At 41.0% G+C, this 7,977-nt stretch overlaps 1 gene segment (V, D, J or C); it reads left to right on the forward strand.

The window, feature by feature from the left end:
- Window positions 1-3,237: 3,237 nt before the first annotated feature.
- LOC311037627 (Ig kappa chain V region Mem5-like) lies at window positions 3,238-6,216 on the forward strand. The segment is given in 4 exons: window positions 3,238-3,342; window positions 3,470-3,782; window positions 4,671-4,708; window positions 5,592-6,216.
- Window positions 6,217-7,977: the final 1,761 nt, after the last annotated feature.

The following is a 7,977-nucleotide window of genomic DNA, read 5'->3' on the forward strand; positions in this document are numbered from 1 at the left end:
CTAGAGATGTGTGTTCCGCTTGCAACAATGAACTAGGGCACTTCCGGAAAAGATCAGTTCAGTTGCAAATGCGAGTTTTGTGATTGGCTGGAGAGAGACTGTTGACCGTTCTGGAGGGCGGGCTCTCCCCATTATACCTCTATGGCTCTCCCTCAGAAACAGGCAGCTTTCCTGATTGGACTGGAGAACGTGAGGAGGGCGGGACTGTGTCTGTGAGGGTGGGCAGCGATATATATAGAGAGTTACGTCACTAGAATAGACTCCCATTGTAAGAATGGAATGCGGAAGTTGTAAGAATGGAATGCGGAGTTTTCATTATATCTCAATGAGGAAGTTCCAATGTTTGGAACTACATGCCGCCTTGCTGCATCTAGCCGCAAAGCGGGCTGTTATGGGCTGTAGTTCTACTTCGCTACTCACCGAAACAAAGGCTGTTTTGTGTTGTTGAAAGTCTATTCTCCAGGGTGCGGTGGGAAGCCTTTCAGCACCCCAACTTCTCTGTATAATACACGTTTTGGGCAGAAAATAAAATATGTCCGCCAGATGGAAATTATTGTATTACTCCACTGCACCCTCTACAGATCATGGCCAATGGTAATTTATATTGTCCAGATCTGTAGAGGGCGCAGTGGAGTAAATACAATAATTTCCATCTGGTGGATCTCACTAAGGCTCTGGACCACTGGGCTACTTCCATAGAGTTAGTTAGGCTACTTGCCTACTTCACATACATCATGACACTTTTGCTTCAGCCTGTTTCCTCCTGCCTCAGAGGGCCAGAGCTATGATGCAGCAAACCTGAACACTCCTCGTGTCATCTGCAATAGAGACAAGAAAAGTTCCACTTAGGCCTACACCAAACCTGCTAAGGTTTATAACCAGTAAGACTCCCTAATCGGGAGATAAGCGACCGTAGGTCACATGTATACAGAAGAGGGCTGTAACGGCGATTGGTTCCTAGTTGTGTGGGCAATGTATAGTTTTGTTTGGTGGTCTAAGAAATGTGGTGGCAGGCATGTTGATGACATGAGTGTACACATACTGTGTAGTGTGTAGCAATTTGCGTGTTTTTAGGGGCAAAACTGTAGGAGTAGTGGGCAAAAATGTGTTGTGAAAAGCGGCCTGAAGGTGGCGCTAGAAGAGGGCCATGTGAGAAATTAGGGGTGGGGTGTCCGCGTTGCCTTGGCGGACGAATAGGTACCGGCCGCGGCTCTCCCGGACGCTCCTAGCCCGAGTTACGGCATTTTATGTGAGCTGCAGTGGCAGGGGGTCCTCCACTGGGGGCGCCACCACTTTTGCATCCGTTCTGGAGCACCAGGAGTGGGTGGTCCCCGGGAATGCCCCGTGAGCAGCCCCGTTGGGGTGGTCATTTGGTAATTTGTCCACATGTGCTCATTTTTTACACTTGGGGGTCCCCGAGGCAGCTGGGGGTCCCTGGAGCTCCGGGGGTCCTTGCAGGGTGTAGTTTGGCAGGTAAGGAGTGTGTGTGCAAAATCTGGCATGGATCGGGGCAACGGGTGCGGAGATATGAGCAGGGCAAAAGTGTGACGGGACGTGTGTGACGGAGGGACGCACGTGTGTGACGGAGGGACGCACGGACACCTGGAGCAGGTTTCTATAGTAAATGCGACCTACGGTCGCAACTATCTATTTTCATTACACACACGCACACACACACACACACACACACACACACACACACACACACACACAAACATGCATGTACGCAGTCGCGCTCGCGCGCGCGCGCACACACACACACACACACACACACACACACACTTGTATATCAATGTGGGTATTAACAATCAATTCTAACATTTTAAGCTCAGGAGTAGTAGTATGCCATAATAGTTTGTATTACAGTTTGGGTACATGCAATATTCAGTTTATTATAAACTGGTGAACATACAAGAAAGCCTTGTGTCATAGTAGGTGCAACAGCCCTACTAAATCATCTCATTCATGGTGTGTGTGATTATGCATTTAGGGTGTTAGTAAGGTATAGCCTTGCGCCAAGACTGTCAGAAATGTCTTTTATCGAGTGTGACATTTGTGTATCTCTGACACAAATGTCAGAATCCATCAAAGAAATATCAGTCAGTCAGACAGACAGTGTAGCTCTGGACTGGTCCATGATGAGAGCTAACAGTCTTGGTTCCAGGGCCACAGTAAGGTGTGGTGATGATGCTGTTCTTCGAGGAAAAGGAAAACCCAAATTCTTTATTCCTTCCGGTCACTGCACTGAGTGAATAATAGTGACTAGTTAATCTAAATCTAAAATCAAACAATGACCTAGCCAGGGTCTAGGGTCTGGAACCAGGCTAGAGGAATTCAACTTGCAGGACTATAAACTATCCCTGAGCACTGAAGTATGTCCTTCAAACATTAGGTCTCCTTTATGCAAAACATCTTCCTGAAGAAACTCAACTGCTATTTTACAATGTGTACGTGGTCAGCTGCCTGCGACCTTACACCTATGTCTTTGACTGAAAGGAGAATAAAATATGTTGTCTAATTAGATTGAAATGGAAGTTATGTTAATTTTAGAAACAAATTGACCTAATGCAATACATTTCAAAACCTTGAGGTTTTCAGTTTTATTTACATGTCTTCTCATAACATTGATAATATATTGGAAAAACACAATGACCAAAATGTAATCCCACATTATTAGACTGATACAAGATGGGTGGACAGATAGAGAGAGGGTATCACTGAAGTGCTATAATACCGTAGGTGTTGTAACAAATCATACGGGACATATGGAAACACAGGAAAGTTATGCAGCGCTTTTTCACATTTGCTTTACATGGGTGACTATATGATGAGTACAAATTAATTACTTAAATTAATCTCAACAGATGAAGATGAGGGAGGCTGCTGGGGGAAGTGGGGGAGGTGGGAGAGGTAGAAAAGATAAGTTATCCAGAGCCTTGAAAGACGATGGTTTATCTTGTTTGTTTTATTTTAAAGCTGTTGAATTTTCCGTGTTATGAACACTTACTGCTGCTAAATGTATGTAGAAGAAACAGAAAAGCTTACTATGAGTAATGTAAGTATAGTTGAACATATACCTCATGTAATAAACTGTTTTCTCAAAGACCATTAAAGACAGCTAGTAGTAATGGAGGTAATAGCAGATGAGGTTCTTCTGGAAGACGATTTGCATAGAGAGGAGACTTTATGTTTGAAGGACACACTTCAGTGCTCAGGGAGGGTTTATAGTTCTGCATGTAAGTTGAGTCCTTCATGACTGAAGCTTGTTCCTCGTGACAATACCTATCAAAATCATGTCTTTGACTATCATCTTCATCTTCACATGTGCTGTCTGCATTCCAGGTAACGCTGACACATTTATACATCTCTTACCCTGATCTAAATGTTTTGGCTTTAGCCAGAAGACATTTCCATACTTCGTGCTTATATATATATTTGTTTGTTTGTTTGTTTTTTTGCTTGCTTGCAGACATATGGGGCCAGGTTACTGTGACTCAGACTCCTTCAGTGAAATCTGTTAATGTAGGAGACTCAGTGAGTCTAGCATGCAGAACGAGTACAACTCCTGCCTGCAGCCCACCTTGTTTGTCCTGGTACCAACAGAAACCTGGAGAAGCTCCTAAATTCATCATTGATCGATATATGAATCGTCAGTCAGGAACTCCATCCAGGTTTAGTGGTAGTGGATCTGGGACTGACTACACCCTGACCATCAGTGGAGTCCAGGCTGAAGACAAAGGTGTTTACTACTGTATGAGTCATCACACTAGCCCATCAGTAGTGTTCACACAGTGATACAGAGTCGTACAAAAACCTCTCTCATTAAAAGAGGAACAGCTCAACAACGGGGAACGTAACAGCATGTTTGACAGTCAACATCACAACCAACCTTTTTAAGACCAACCGCAACAGGTAAAATAAGGATGATGTGGTTTTACAGATTTCATTTTGATGGAGAGCTGAAGGAAAGGTGTTTATCTGAACCTTGGATTGGATTCTACACTGGATTTACCAAAGCTACTTACTGTACAAGGAACCAGGACTCAGTTCTCTTTGCTAACGCACCAGGCATGGATCAGCAGAGGGTTTGGGATGGTATTGAACCTGACTATAGGAGCCAATATGGATGGAGTTTGTTCATAATAGCCATGGAGCCAGCTTCTTTAGAGCTGCCTGTCCATAAGAACGTTTATTCAAGATGGAGAATGGACCAGGAACCCAGATGTTTGCCATTTGGTTGCTGATGTTGAGAGTGCTGAGGTGTTCTAACCAGTCTGTGTTCCTGGATGAGACTGAATTTGGATGTCTGGATAAAACAGTTGAGGAACCCTAAAGCAGTTTTGTGTTTCTGAGGCCTGAGCTCCTTGAATTTATCATCAACGTTTTTACACACATTCATTAGAACAATATTCTCAATGAACATCACAAGGAAATCCTGGTGCTCAAGTCATGACCTTTTACATTATGAAGTATTTCACTGACTATGTGAACAGTCATATGTATTTACAAAGTAATAGATCATAAGTAATATAAATAACAGGTATGGTTCCTGTGTTAGTAAGTCATTTCTTACTAGTACTGTGGGCCGTTCACTACATTGAGAGTGAGTGAAGTCATTCATGTGGAAAGGAGGTTTTTGTACGATGGTTTAACCAGAATGGATCACTGTGGTGGACTTTCGGTGGAGGCACCAGACTCATCATCAAAAGTAAGAACGGATTTATTTTGTTCCATTTAACTTCATAGTTTCTTGATGTGACCTGTGTTAGGCTTTGTTCCAAAAGTGTGACTGAAGGAATTTGCTCCAAAAGTTATTCTATTAATATATTGTTTGTGAAGATTTTTTTGTATATATATATATATATGATTTGAAATAGTATATTATTTCTGTATTGCATGTTCTATTATAATGGTAGTATCATAGTTAAGGAAATAGTTATATTGAATTTCTTACATTACTTAATTTAATATAAAATCCATAATCTATAGCCTACAAAACTAAAATAGTTTGAATTTAAAATACTATGAGTTAAGTAATTAATCAGTAATAACATGCTCAGTAAGTAGTAAAGTATTACAAAGCCAAGAAAGTTAACTAGTTACTGTATAGTTAACAGTCTTTCTCTGGCTCTAATCTACTAGTTGTACTGTTCATACAATTGTCTGTCTCTCTTTCTTTTTACTATTTACTGGTCTGTCATTATATAGCAGAGTACAGTCATGTTCAGTAGATGCATGTGTTACAGTAGATAGATACCATGTTGAATTAAACTGTATCTGTTCATGTTCAACATTATGCTCTCAAAGTCTTAGTTCTGGGTACTAATAACGAACTTCAGTCACAGTGTCTGTGTGTTGTATGGTTCTATACTAGTTATTATTCTAAACGATTTGTGCATACAAAGAAACAAACTTGAATTCATTGTCTCTTTCTATCTGTACTCTATAATATATAGTACAGATAGAAAAGAGACAACTTCATTTGTCTCTTCTCACTTTGTGTACTGTATTAATGTATGTGATTCTATGCTAGTTTGACGCACAAAGTCAATTGAAGTTGATAAAAATGGATGGAGTTTTTGTCTGCACAGCTGGTGCCTTGGTCAGGCCTTCCGTCTCTCTGCATCCTCCGTCATCTGAGCAGCTCTCTGCTGGGGACTCAGCCACCCTGGCATGCCTGCTTAGTGGCTACAACCCCCAAGGTACCCAGGTGAGCTGGGAGGTGGACGGGAAGGAGGTGACGGCCGGGATCCTGACCTCAGAGGAGGTGGAGAAGAACGGCCGTTACGGCCGCAGCAGCACCCTGACCCTGAGCAAGGCACTCTGGGAGCAGGGGGAGGTGTTCACCTGCAAGGTGACCCATGAAGGAAACACACAGCCCACTGAAATCACCAGGACACAGTGTGGGAAGTAGATAGACGTTCATACGGTGTTTCTGAAAATGTATAGCTTTATAGAAAGAAAGAAAAATCGAATCAAATCATATGATGTTAAGTAATGTCATTGTTTGTTTGTCATTAGTACTTTCACAGTGTCAGAAGCAAAGATTGTAGATGTACGGTCAGCTTTAGGAAACCAACGACACTCAATAGACTGTCTCCATTGTTTAGAAATGAATAAAAACGAAGTAATTGTTTGTCATTAACGTACACTTACAGTGTGGGCTGTAGAGAGATGCTCTGACTACTGGCTTTGCTCAATGCTTATGAAAATGAATGGCCTTTATAGATAAAAATCAAATAAAAAGAAATGTTGATGAAATCAGCTTTTTGTAAGTCATATTTACTCTGGTATGTATAGAGATACTTCATCTGACCTAAAGATGTATGCCATGGGTTTATAGAAGAAAAATAAAATGATAAACATGTTAAGCGAGCATGTTTGTCATTAATGCACTCACAGTGGGATGACGAAAATAGCCGATCTAGCTACAAGCTCAGAAGAACATCTCACATCGCCGTTGTGAGCTTGTAGATCAGCTATATTCGTAGATCTGCAATTTTCACAATAAATTAGGGATTCCAGGGTTAATGTGGTTAAATAATGTCAGGGTTTATATGGAATACATCATGTGCATTATTTGAATCACATTCAGTCATATAACAAATGTAGTGGGTTGTAAATTACCTTTTATTCTAATGGGATTGACAAAGCAGTAATCTCATTCCAGGTAGATAAACATAATCTTATGGGAATACTAGATTTCCTATACCACACATTCAAGGCACAATATATTAAATACACACAATAGTCCTGTATTAAAGTAGTTCTTTGTCTGTGAACCTGTCAGAACATGGTGTGACCCACTTCTGGGTCCCAACCCACACAGGGTGATTAAAAAACAAAACCAAAAAAACATTGACATGTACATATCAGAACATTATCTGTCCCATACAGCAGTGGTTCTCAACCAGTGGTCCGGGGACCACCAGTGGTCCTCGAGGGGGTTCCAGGGGGTCCCCAGCCAAATTAATAGTTAGGAACCAAATTGACCCTTATGTGTCTGTAACTCTGAGAGTGTACAAATGGAACCAAATGGACCCGTGTCTCAGAGTTAAATGAACACTAATGATGATGACACATTGTAGATTGGGACCCCCAAGAAATCTAAATGGTTGACACCCTGGCATATCTTTTTAAATGGGGGTCCGTGGGCTAATATGTGTCAATTTGGGGGTCCTTGACACGAAAAAGGTTGAAAACCACTGCCATACAGTATTAATAGGATGTTTCCTGTGTTTGCAAATGCAGTGTGAGTCTCTGAGAGACAGGTGAACATCTGGGAACAGTGATGTTCCATTCTGGTCAGACTCAGCAGCTCAAACCACTGTACCATGATGACTATGTAAATCAAATCACTGTACCATGACTTTATGTAAATCAAAGACTAAAGGGGAAATACTGCATCATTTATACGTGATTTATACGTGATTCAGCAAGCCTATCTATTCTTTTTACAGGAGAAATGAATATGCCTTTATGATGGAAATCACTTTTTAAAGGGGAATAGAATTTCTATCCATTATTCCAGAACCATTGTCTGCTCAGGAGTTCCGAAAAGTGTCTTGATCATCATGAAGTCTCTTGTGGATCTATTCTGCTCACAGGAGATGAGCAGAAACTAGATACAAATCTTAGTTTGAGTCCCCTGGGACAGATGACAGGCTCACAGTTAGCACAGTTTCAATTTCAATTGAGCAGATGTTAGAGTTTGCTATGATTTATAAATTATACTGTACTCGTAGTTTGGACAGTAGGTTTAACACTCTTTTAAATGTAATTTTTCTCAAAAATTCATTTTCAATATTTAAATATTTGACAGTCATTTGATCAGACATGCCCCCTTCCTACATAAACGTATTGTAACTTCAAACTCCATTTTATGAAATGTTTGAAAAATTTAATATATATATATATTATATAAAAAGTGGAGTGTGCGGTTCCTTCCAAAGAGAAGCAGTGGGAAGGTTTATTTCT

This window comes from Gymnoscopelus microlampas (genome assembly GCF_963454915.1).
Source record: "Gymnoscopelus microlampas genome assembly, chromosome: 21".
NCBI classification, from domain to species: domain Eukaryota; kingdom Metazoa; phylum Chordata; class Actinopteri; order Myctophiformes; family Myctophidae; genus Gymnoscopelus; species Gymnoscopelus microlampas.